General features: G+C 62.0%; 1 non-coding gene across 1 annotated transcript; it reads right to left on the reverse strand.

The window, feature by feature from the left end:
• Window positions 1-1,055: 1,055 nt before the first annotated feature.
• Window positions 1,056-2,870, reverse strand: LOC142793534 (small subunit ribosomal RNA). The gene has a single exon (XR_012891614.1). It is a non-coding gene; the product is annotated as a small subunit ribosomal RNA (ribosomal RNA).
• Window positions 2,871-12,500: the final 9,630 nt, after the last annotated feature.

Raw genomic sequence — 12,500 nt, forward strand, 5'->3', positions numbered from 1 at the left:
CCACTTTCGGCGCCGGAGCCGCGTACGAGCCTACTCGAGGCGGAAGAACGAAGCCAGCAAGGGCCTGGCCGCAAGTGCGTTCAATTGTCGGGACGTCCAAGTCCCTCGTTCTTCCGTGCTTCCTCTTTCGGCAAGTCGTTGCGGCACCTTCCCAAAGCGCGCAGACCCGCTAATCGCGACGAGCGCGACGTGGCCGTGCCGCCTTTCCCTCGGCAGCAAGCAAAACGCCTGGCAACGTCGACGCTCCCCTAACCGCGATCTCGCACCGTGTTTCGTGTGGCGAATTCAAAAGCCGGCCGGCGCTGCTGCAACCATTACGGTCGGTACGCATACGCCGCGGAGGGCGGGACGGTCATCGGAGCGTGCGGTTCCTCCATCGAGTACTGCGCACCTCGGCCGTCGCATCGCCGTGCCATGACCGGCCGCGCGTCAACGCGAACCGGTGCCAGCGAGATCCCTCGCCTGCAAGAACCGACCGGCAGCCTCCGTCACCCGAGGACGCGGAGGCGCTTGCCGCGGACGGCGGGACGGTATGCACTGGTGCACAGCGGACCCGTCACATCGCCAGTTCCTTGACCGACCGCCGACGCTTGTGCCGTTCCTCTCGTACTTGGCAGTCGCCGCGCGATTGTCGGGTCTCGTTCTTGCACGCTCGAACGGTCGGGAGGGCACTCGGCTGGCGTTTCGGGAACGCGCAGCCTCGCCTTCTACCGACGTAACCACGACTCGCCGTTCGCGCTCCGCCGCTCCTGTTTACAGTACTAGGCGGTCCCGCAGCGGTCGGGTCGCGCATTTCGAGCGCTTCGAGCCACGGTGCAGTGGCGGGTCGAAAGCCGACCTATGAGTGCGTTGCGCCGTTTGTACCCGCGTCCGCCACCTGGCCGACCGTCCAAGGTCGCGGTGTTGGCGTCCGCTGGGCGCAACAATTTGTCACGGGGTGCCGCTCCACATTCAGGCAGCCCCGTGGGGAAAAGCCGACCCCGCGTCCAAACGGGGTCAGCGGCAGAAAGTGTCGGGCGCAGACGCAGCTGAGGCGCTCACCCTTCACAATCCGTTAATGATCCTTCCGCAGGTTCACCTATGGAAACCTTGTTACGACTTTTACTTCCTCTAAATGATCAAGTTTGGTCATCTTTCCAACAGACCGGCGCAACCGAAAGGCCGCGCCGGACATCGGTCCGAAGACCTCACTAAATCATTCAATCGGTAGTAGCGACGGGCGGTGTGTACAAAGGGCAGGGACGTAATCAACGCGAGCTTATGACTCGCGCTTACTGGGAATTCCTCGTTCAAGGGGAACAATTGCAAGCCCCTATCCCAATCACGAAAGAAGTTCCACGGGTTACCCAGTCTTTTCAGACAGGGATAAAGACACGCTGCTTCCTTCAGTGTAGCGCGCGTGCGGCCCCGGACATCTAAGGGCATCACAGACCTGTTATTGCTCTGTTTCGTGCGGCTAGGAGCCGCTTGTCCCTCTAAGAAGGTTGTAAGGTGCTGGGAACCCCGCACCTATTTAATAGGCTAGAGTCTCGTTCGTTATCGGAATTAACCAGACAAATCGCTCCACCAACTAAGAACGGCCATGCACCACCATCCACCGAATCAAGAAAGAGCTCTCAATCTGTCAATCCTCCCAGTGTCCGGGCCGGGTAAGTTTTCCCGTGTTGAGTCAAATTAAGCCGCAGGCTCCACTCCTGGTGGTGCCCTTCCGTCAATTCCTTTAAGTTTCAGCTTTGCAACCATACTTCCCCCGGAACCCAAATACTTTGGTTTCCCGGAAGCTGCCCGCCGAGTCATTTGAGTAACTCAGGCGGATCGCTGGTTGGCATCGTTTATGGTCAGAACTAGGGCGGTATCTGATCGCCTTCGAACCTCTGACTTTCGTTCTTGATCAATGAAAACATTCTTGGCAAATGCTTTCGCAGTAGTTCGTCTTGCGACGGTCCAAGAATTTCACCTCTAGCGCCGCAATACGAATGCCCCCGTCCGTCCCTCTTAATCATTACCTCGTATTCCAAAAACCAACAGAACAGAAACGAGGTCTTGTTCTATTATTCCATGCAAGTTTATTCAGGCGACTCGCCTGCGTTGAGCACTCTAATTTTTTCAAAGTAAAAGCACCGGCCATCTCGAGGCACACAATGAAGTGCACCAAGAAAGAACCGGCATGATGTTCAGTCCGAGCCGTCGCATCGGGTAGATGCACTACTCGTCTGGAACTGAGATCCAACTACGAGCTTTTTAACCGCAGCAGCTTTAGTATACGCTATTGGAGCTGGAATTACCGCGGCTGCTGGCACCAGACTTGCCCTCCAATTGATCCTCGTTAAAGGATTTAGAGTGTACTCATTTCAATTACGGGGCCTCAAAAGAGTCCCGTATTGTTATTTTTCGTCACTACCTCCCCGTGCCGGGAGTGGGTAATTTGCGCGCCTGCTGCCTTACTTGGATGTGGTAGCCGTTTCTCAGGCTCCCTCTCCGGAATCGAACCCTGATTCTCCGTTACCCGTAACAACCATGGTAAGCAAGTAACCTACCATCGAAAGTTGATAAGGCAGACACTTGAAAGAAACGTCGCCGGCTCGTGGCCATGCGATCAGCACAAAGTTATCCAGAGTCACCACACAATACGGGCCGAAACCCGATCGATCTTGGTCTAATAAAAGCACCCGTTACCCAAAGGGCTCCAGGCTCACTGCATGTATTAGCTCTAGAATTGCCACAGTTATCCAAGTAGGAAGAAACGATCTAAGGAACCATAACTGATTTAATGAGCCATTCGCGGTTTCGCCTTATTTCGGCATGTACTTAGACATGCATGGCTTAATCTTTGAGACAAGCATATGATTACTGGCAGGATCAACCAGGTAATCGTTCGACTGCGCGTCCGTCCTCGCCTTCGGCGGGCCGGACGCAGTCTGTGTGCGGCGGAGGCCACCTTCAGGCGCCCCAACACGCTTATTTTGCACTCCGAGATGACGGCGTTCGAGCTCGCTACGGCACAACCTTCCCGAAAGACGAGTGGGAGCCGTGCGGCAAGAAGCACGTTCATGCTCGCTCTTTTTCGTTGCATCGACTCGGTCGCGCCGTGCGGGTTGCCCAAGCCCGCTGCACTGTCGGTGGACCGGCCGGAACTAGCAACGGAGCCGAGACTGCAAAGCCGCCAGACGACGGGTCACGCCCGCGTCTTCGGCGCTTTCGCATCTGAATCGCCCGAGGACGACACGGAACACACCTCGATATCGTGGTAAAACGGCACCGTCCGACAACCAGCCCCTAACGCATCAAGCGGATGAGGCTGCAGACGACTGCCGTGGATTCCCCTGGAGCAGACCCGAGGACACGCTTGACGAGGCCGAAGCCCGCCGCATATCAGACACCCGGTCGCTTTCGCGTACGCCGCTCACGAGAACCCCCACATAATAGCAGCGATAAGTACCCAGACCTCCTTGGGCACTAATACGAGCGTACTCGAGAAAATTTCACCGCGGGTGTGCCCCGAAACGTGTGGCACGTTGAGCGTGCCACAAGTCTACGTCGCTCTCAAACCCGCCGAGGTCGTAGAATTTGCGACCCTACTCACGAAATTCCCACCGAGGATACGGCCGCAAACGTACCGCACCTTGGGTAGGCCACGAGTTTGTGCAACACTACGCTGACGGCACAGCACCGAGGTCGTGCGCGCACGCACGGGAAAATTCCGCCGCGGTTTCTGCCGAAAACGTGAGGCACCACGACTCTCCGCAAGTTCGCGTCGACTGCGAAAGACCGAAGTCGTGAACGACGTGTCCGCTACTCGCCGCCGACACGCTGGACACCAAACGTACAACGACTCGACGGCGTCGTAGAGGCCCACGACGCGGTTTTCCTTAACGACGTCTCGGCGTGGCACCGACAGGTTAGAACGGCCGACCAACGTTCCCTGTCCGCCGTTCGGCTCAGTCGAAGGGCTCGGCGACTTCGGCAACGCTGCGAAGCCGCACGGTGACGCACGCCATGTCCCCATTTTTTTTTTTTTTTCTTTCTGCGTCTGCCGGGGTGCCCCTATAATAGCAGCGATAAGCACCCAGACCGCCGTGGGTCGCTCGCCCCGGCTGACGTGGTTTTTCGTACTCCTGCGGCGGTCGCCGTCAAGCACGTCCAAATACGCTACTTTCGTGGGCGCATTCACGCTCTTTCGCTTCGCCGGAGTGCCAGCACTCACTCTGCCAAAAACGGCGAACATCCGAGCGGCGGTTCCCACTTTTGCGTCGGCGTCGCAAACCCCGCCCCGGCAGACGAGGTTTGCCGTACTCGTGCGACGGTGGCCGGCGGGCACGTCGAAAGACGCCGATATCGTGCGCGAATTGGCGCACCTTGGCTTCACCGGAGTGCCGCCACTGACTCCTCCAAAAACGGCGAAGATCCGAGCGGCGCTTCCCACTTTCGCATCGGCGTCCCGAACTCCGCCCCGGCTGACGCGGTTTACCGTACTCGTGCGACGGTCGCCGGCGAGCACGTGGAAAGACGCCGATATCGTGCCCGAATCGGCTCCGTTCGGCTTCGCCGGAGTGCCAGCACTGGCTCGGCGAAAGACGACGAACATCCGAGCGACGGTTCTCACTATTGCGTACGCGTCGCAAACCCCGCCCCGGCAGACGCACTTTGCCGTACTCGTGCGACGGTCGCCGGCGAGCACGTAGAAAGACGCCGATATCGTGCCGGAATCGGCCCCGTTTGGCTTCGCCGGAGTGCCAGCACTCACTCGGCCACAAACGGCGAACATCCGAGCGGCGGTTCCCACTTAGCCGTCGGCGTCCCGAACTCCGCCCCGGCAGACGCGGTTGCCGAGCTCGTGCGACTAGCGACCGCGAAGCCGTCTCGCGACGCCGCTTTCGTGCGCGGCTCCCACTGCGACCTGGGTCACCCGAGGTCGACGAGCAAGAAAGAATGTCGAAAAAAAATTTTTTTTTTTTTGCGTCTGCCGGGGTGCCCCTATAATAGCAGCGATAAGCACCCAGACCGCCATGGGTCGCTCGCCCCGGCTGACGTGGTTTTTCGTTTTCCTGCGGTGGTCGTCGTCAAGCACGTCCAAACACGCCACTTTCGTGGGCGCATTCGCGCTCTTTCGCTTCGCCGGAGTGCCAGCACTCACTCTGCCAAAAACGGCGAACATCCTAGTGGCGGTTCCCACTTTTGCGTCGGCGTCGCCAACCCCGCCCCGGCATACGCGGTTTGCCGTACTCGTGCGGCGGTGGCCGGCGGGCACGTCGAAAGACACCGATATCGTGCGCGAGTCGATGCTTCTTGGTCTCGCAGGAGGGCCGCCACTCACTCCTGCAAAAACGGCGAAGATCCGAGCGGCGCTTCCCACTTTTTCGTCGGCATCGCAAACCTCGCCCCGGCAGACGCGCTTTGCCGTACTCGTGCGACGGTCGCCGGCGAGCACGTCGAAATACGCCGATATCGTGCCCGAATCGGCCCCGTTTCGCTTCGCCGGAGTGCCAGCACTCACTCGGCCAAAAACGGCGAACATCCGAGCAGCGGTACCCACTTAGCCGTCGGCATCCCGAACTCCGCGCCGGCTGACGCGGTTGCCGAGCTCGTGCGACTAGCGACCGCGAACGCGTCTCGCGACGCCGCTTTCGTGCGCGGCTCCCATTGCGACCTGGGTTACCCGAGCTCGACCAGCAAAAAAGAAGGTCGAAAAAAAATTTTTTTTTTCTGCGTCTGCCGGGGTGCCCCTATAATAGCAGCGATAAGCACCCAGACCGCCGTGGGTCGCTCGCCCCGGCTGACGTGGTTTTTCGTACTCCTGCAGCGGTCGCCGTCAAGCACGTCCAAATACGCCACTTTCGTGGGCGCTTTCGCGCTCTTTCGCGTCGCCGGTGTGCCAGCACTCACTCTGCCAAAAACGGCGAACATCCTAGTGGCGGTTCCCACTTTTGCGTCGGCGTCGCCAACCCCGCCCCGGCATACGCGGTTTGCCGTACTCGTGCGGCGGTGGCCGGCGGGCACGTCGAAAGACACCGATATCGTGCGCGAGTCGATGCTTCTTGGTCTCGCAGGAGGGCCGCCACTCACTCCTGCAAAAACGGCGAAGATCCGAGCGGCGCTTCCCACTTTTTCGTCGGCATCGCAAACCTCGCCCCGGCAGACGCGCTTTGCCGTACTCGTGCGACGGTCGCCGGCGAGCACGTCGAAATACGCCGATATCGTGCCCGAATCGGCCCCGTTTCGCTTCGCCGGAGTGCCAGCACTCACTCGGCCAAAAACGGCGAACATCCGAGCAGCGGTACCCACTTAGCCGTCGGCATCCCGAACTCCGCGCCGGCTGACGCGGTTGCCGAGCTCGTGCGACTAGCGACCGCGAACGCGTCTCGCGACGCCGCTTTCGTGCGCGGCTCCCATTGCGACCTGGGTTACCCGAGCTCGACCAGCAAAAAAGAAGGTCGAAAAAAAATTTTTTTTTTCTGCGTCTGCCGGGGTGCCCCTATAATAGCAGCGATAAGCACCCAGACCGCCGTGGGTCGCTCGCCCCGGCTGACGTGGTTTTTCGTACTCCTGCAGCGGTCGCCGTCAAGCACGTCCAAATACGCCACTTTCGTGGGCGCTTTCGCGCTCTTTCGCGTCGCCGGTGTGCCAGCACTCACTCTGCCAAAAACGGCCAACATCCGAGCGGCGGTTCCCACTTTTGCGTCGGCGTCGTAAACCCCGCCCCGGCAGACGCGGTTTGCCCTACTCGTTCGACGGTCGCCGGCGAGCGCGTCGAAAGACGCCGATATCGTGCGCTAATTGGCGCTCCTTGGCTTCTCCGGAGTGCCGCCACTCACTCCTCCAAAAACGGCGAAGATCCGAGCGGCGTTCTCCACTTTCGCATCGGCGTCCCGAACTCCGCCCGGGCTGACGCGGTTTACCGTACTCGTGCGACGGTCGCCGCCGGGCACGTCGAAAGACGCCGATATCGTGCCGTAATCGGCCCCGTTTGGCTTCGCCCGAGTGCCAGCACTCACTCGGCCAAAAACGGCGAACATCCGAGCAGCGTTTCCCACTTTCGCATCGGCGTCCCGAAGCCCGCCCCGGCAGACGCGGTTTGCCCTACTCGAGCGACGGTCGCCGGCGATCACGTCGAAAGGCGCCGAATTCGTGCACGAATCGATGCTTCTTGGTCTCGCAGGAGGGCCGCCACTCACTCCTGCAAAAACGGCGAAGATCCGAGTTGCGCTTCCCACTTTTTCGTCGGCGTCCCGAACTACGCCCCGGCTGACGCGGTTTACCGTACTCGTGCGACGGTCGCCGGCGGGCACTTCAAAATACGCCGATTTCGTGGGCGCATTCACGCTGTTTCGCTTCCCCGGAGTGCCAACACTCACTCTGCCGAAAGCGGCGATCATCCGAGCGGCGGTTCCCACTTTTGCGTCGGCTTCGCAAACGGCGCCCCGGCAGACGCGCTCGTGCGACGTACTCGTGCGACGGTCGCCGGCGAGCACGTCGAAAGACGCCGATATCGTGCTCGAATCGACCCCGTTTCGCTTCGCCGGAGTGCTGCCAGTCACGGCGCAGAAAACGGCGAACAAGTGTTTTTTTTTTTTTCCTAGAATTTGTGTTATAGAAGGCACATTTGATATCGGACGATAATTTTCAACTTTATCACGCGCACCGATTTTCGTGTAGAGGTTTGCAAGTTTATGGGAATTTCTCCACTTGGAATAATGCGATTTAGTAGTACTACGAGAACTTCATGGATGTACTCAAGGGTACGGGGCAAGTCAGTTACGTCAACACCTGCAGATTTTTTACACTTCAAACTGAAAATTGTTGGTTGTGAGTCCTCGTGTGATATTAAAGGCCGATTCGCTAACACATAGAACAAAGAAAGAAAGGAAGAAAAAACGCCCGCGCTCGCTCAAGAAACCTGGGTTCGCAACAAGTGGCAACAACAAGCAACCGAGCGAGTGCGCCAAAACCCGTGGCGGCCGAACAAACGCGAAGTCCCAACCGCGTCAGCCGGGGCGGCACGGGACAGGAAAAATCACTTCAGCCGGGGCGGCGGGGCACCGAATAAACCTCGTCACCTCGTCGCAGGATAAAAGAGGAAACAAAAAGTCTAAACAGCGTCTGCTGGAGCGAATGCGTAATAAAACAACAACAACAACAAAAAAAAAACACCCGCGCTCAAGAAGTCTGCAATCCTCACAAAAGGCGACTGTGACCGAGCAGCGTCAGCCGGGGCCGTGCGGAAACGGAAAAACCGCGACTACCGGGGCGTCGAGGCACCGAAAAATCCACTTCAGCCGCGGCGAAAAAAAAAAACAAAAAGAAAGACGGAGGGGGGGGGGGGACCCACGTCTGCCGGGGCGAAGGAAAAAAAAAAACGCGTCTGCCGGGGCGAGCCCGGGTGCGGCACCACCGGGAAAACTGTGGCAAACAGACATGGCGATCGAGTGAGTGGGCCGCCAGCCAGGCTCAGCCAAAAAGTGCAAAGTCCGAACTGCGTCAGCCGGGGCGGCAAAAACCGCGTCAGCCGGGGCGGCGCAAAAAACCGCGTCTGCCGGGGCGGCACGAAACCGCGTCAGCCGGGGCGGGGCGAAAACTGCGTCAGCCGGGGCGAAAAGAAAAAAAAAAAACGCGTCTGCCGGGGCAAGCCCGGGTGCGGCACCACCGGGAAAACTGTGGCAAACAGACATGGCGATCGAGTGAGTGGGCCGCCAGCCAGGCACAGCCGAAAAGTGCAAAGTCCGAACCGTGTCAGCCGGGGCGACGCAAAAACCGCGTCAGCCGGGGCGGCGCGAAAACCGCGTCAGCCGGGGCGGCACGAAACCGCGTCAGCCGGGGCGGCGCGAAAACTGCGTCAGCCGGGGCGGCGCGAAAACCTCGTCAGCCGGGGCGAGCGAAAAGGGGGGGGGGGGGGGAACCACGTCTGCCGGGGCGAAAGAAAAAAAAAACGCGTCTGCCGGGGCGAGCCCGGGTGCGGCACCACCGGGAAGACTGTGGCAAACAGACATGGCGATCGAGTGAGTGGGCCGCCAGCCAGGCTCAGCCCAAAAAGTGCCAAGTCCGAACTGCGTCAGCCGGGGCGGCAAAAACCGCGTCAGCCGGGGCGGCGCGAAAACCGCGTCTGCCGGGGCGGCGCGAAAACTGCGTCAGCCGGGGCGAGCCCGGGTGCGGCACCACCGGGAAAACTGTGGCTAACAGACATGGCGATCGAGTGAGTGGGCCACCAGCCAGGCTCAGCCAAAAAGTGCCAAGTCCGAACTGCGTCAGCCGGGGCGGCAAAAACCGCGTCAGCCGGGGCGGCGCAAAAAAACCGCGTCTGCCGGGGCGGCACGAAACCGCGTCAGCCGGGGCGGCGCGAAAACTGCGTCAGCCGGGGCGAAAGAAAAAAAAAAACGCGTCTGCCGGGGCGAGCCCGGGTGCGGCACCACCGGGAAAACTGTGGCAAACAGACATGGCGATCGAGTGAGTGGGCCGCCAGCCAGGCACAGCCGAAAAGTGCTAAGTCCGAACTGCGTCTGCCGGGGCGGCACGAAACCGCGTCAGCCGGGGCGGCGCGAAAACCGCGTCTGCCGGGGCGGCACGAAACCGCGTCAGCCGGGGCGGCGCGAAAACTGCGTCAGCCGGGGCGAGCCCGGGTGCGGCACCACCGGGAAAACTGTGGCAAACAGACATGGCGATCGAGTGAGTGGGCCGCCAGCCAGGCACAGCCGAAAAGTGCTAAGTCCGAACTGCGTCTGCCGGGGCGGCACGAAACCGCGTCAGCCGGGGCGGCGCGAAAACCGCGTCTGCCGGGGCGGCACGAAACCGCGTCAGCCGGGGCGGCGCGAAAACTGCGTCAGCCGGGGCGAGCCCGGGTGCGGCACCACCGGGAAAACTGTGGCAAACAGACATGGCGATCGAGTGAGTGGGCCGCCAGCCAGGCACAGCCGAAAAGTGCTAAGTCCGAACTGCGTCAGCCGGGGCGGCAAAAACCGCGTCAGCCGGGGCGGCGCAAAAAACCGCGTCTGCCGGGGCGGCACGAAACCGCGTCAGCCGGGGCGGCGCGAAAACTGCGTCAGCCGGGGCGAAAGAAAAAAAAAAAAAACGCGTCTGCCGGGGCGAGCCCGGGTGCGGCACCACCGGGAAAACTGTGGCAAACAGACATGGCGATCGAGTGAGTGGGCCGCCAGCCAGGCACAGCCGAAAAGTGCTAAGTCCGAACTGCGTCTGCCGGGGCGGCACGAAACCGCGTCAGCCGGGGCGGCGCGAAAACCGCGTCTGCCGGGGCGGCACGAAACCGCGTCAGCCGGGGCGGCGCGAAAACTGCGTCAGCCGGGGCGAGCCCGGGTGCGGCACCACCGGGAAAACTGTGGCAAACAGACATGGCGATCGAGTGAGTGGGCCGCCAGCCAGGCACAGCCGAAAAGTGCTAAGTCCGAACTGCGTCTGCCGGGGCGGCACGAAACCGCGTCAGCCGGGGCGGCGCGAAAACCGCGTCTGCCGGGGCGGCACGAAACCGCGTCAGCCGGGGCGGCGCGAAAACTGCGTCAGCCGGGGCGAGCCCGGGTGCGGCACCACCGGGAAAACTGTGGCAAACAGACATGGCGATCGAGTGAGTGGGCCGCCAGCCAGGCACAGCCGAAAAGTGCAAAGTCCGAACCGTGTCAGCCGGGGCGACGCAAAAACCGCGTCAGCCGGGGCGGCGCGAAAACCGCGTCAGCCGGGGCGGCACGAAACCGCGTCAGCCGGGGCGGCGCGAAAACTGCGTCAGCCGGGGCGGCGCGAAAACCTCGTCAGCCGGGGCGAGCGAAAAGGGGGGGGGGGGGAACCACGTCTGCCGGGGCGAAAGAAAAAAAAAACGCTTCTGCCGGGGCGAGCCCGGGTGCGGCACCACCGGGAAGACTGTGGCAAACAGACATGGCGATCGAGTGAGTGGGCCGCCAGCCAGGCTCAGCCCAAAAAGTGCCAAGTCCGAACTGCGTCAGCCGGGGCGGCAAAAACCGCGTCAGCCGGGGCGGCGCGAAAACCGCGTCTGCCGGGGCGGCGCGAAAACTGCGTCAGCCGGGGCGAGCCCGGGTGCGGCACCACCGGGAAAACTGTGGCTAACAGACATGGCGATCGAGTGAGTGGGCCACCAGCCAGGCTCAGCCAAAAAGTGCCAAGTCCGAACTGCGTCAGCCGGGGCGGCAAAAACCGCGTCAGCCGGGGCGGTGCAAAAAAACCGCGTCTGCCGGGGCGGCACGAAACCGCGTCAGCCGGGGCGGCGCGAAAACTGCGTCAGCCGGGGCGAAAGAAAAAAAAAAACGCGTCTGCCGGGGCGAGCCCGGGTGCGGCACCACCGGGAAAACTGTGGCAAACAGACATGGCGATCGAGTGAGTGGGCCGCCAGCCAGGCACAGCCGAAAAGTGCTAAGTCCGAACTGCGTCTGCCGGGGCGGCACGAAACCGCGTCAGCCGGGGCGGCGCGAAAACCGCGTCTGCCGGGGCGGCACGAAACCGCGTCAGCCGGGGCGGCGCGAAAACTGCGTCAGCCGGGGCGAGCCCGGGTGCGGCACCACCGGGAAAACTGTGGCAAACAGACATGGCGATCGAGTGAGTGGGCCGCCAGCCAGGCACAGCCGAAAAGTGCTAAGTCCGAACTGCGTCTGCCGGGGCGGCACGAAACCGCGTCAGCCGGGGCGGCGCGAAAACCGCGTCTGCCGGGGCGGCACGAAACCGCGTCAGCCGGGGCGGCGCGAAAACTGCGTCAGCCGGGGCGAGCCCGGGTGCGGCACCACCGGGAAAACTGTGGCAAACAGACATGGCGATCGAGTGAGTGGGCCGCCAGCCAGGCACAGCCGAAAAGTGCTAAGTCCGAACTGCGTCAGCCGGGGCGGCAAAAACCGCGTCAGCCGGGGCGGCGCAAAAAACCGCGTCTGCCGGGGCGGCACGAAACCGCGTCAGCCGGGGCGGCGCGAAAACTGCGTCAGCCGGGGCGAAAGAAAAAAAAAAACGCGTCTGCCGGGGCGAGCCCGGGTGCGGCACCACCGGGAAAACTGTGGCAAACAGACATGGCGATCGAGTGAGTGGGCCGCCAGCCAGGCACAGCCGAAAAGTGCTAAGTCCGAACTGCGTCTGCCGGGGCGGCACGAAACCGCGTCAGCCGGGGCGGCGCGAAAACCGCGTCTGCCGGGGCGGCACGAAACCGCGTCAGCCGGGGCGGCGCGAAAACTGCGTCAGCCGGGGCGAGCCCGGGTGCGGCACCACCGGGAAAACTGTGGCAAACAGACATGGCGATTGAGTGAGTGGGCCGCCAGCCAGGCACAGCCGAAAAGTGCTAAGTCCGAACTGCGTCTGCCGGGGCGGCACGAAACCGCGTCAGCCGGGGCGGCGCGAAAACCGCGTCTGCCGGGGCGGCACGAAACCGCGTCAGCCGGGGCGGCGCGAAAACTGCGTCAGCCGGGGCGAGCCCGGGTGCGGCACCACCGGGAAAACTGTGGCAAACAGACATGGCGATCGAGTGAGTGGGCCGCCAGCCAGGCACAGCCGAAAAGTGCTAAGTCCGA

This window comes from Rhipicephalus microplus, unplaced genomic scaffold, assembly GCF_043290135.1.
Source record: "Rhipicephalus microplus isolate Deutch F79 unplaced genomic scaffold, USDA_Rmic scaffold_306, whole genome shotgun sequence".
Lineage (NCBI taxonomy): Eukaryota > Metazoa > Arthropoda > Arachnida > Ixodida > Ixodidae > Rhipicephalus > Rhipicephalus microplus.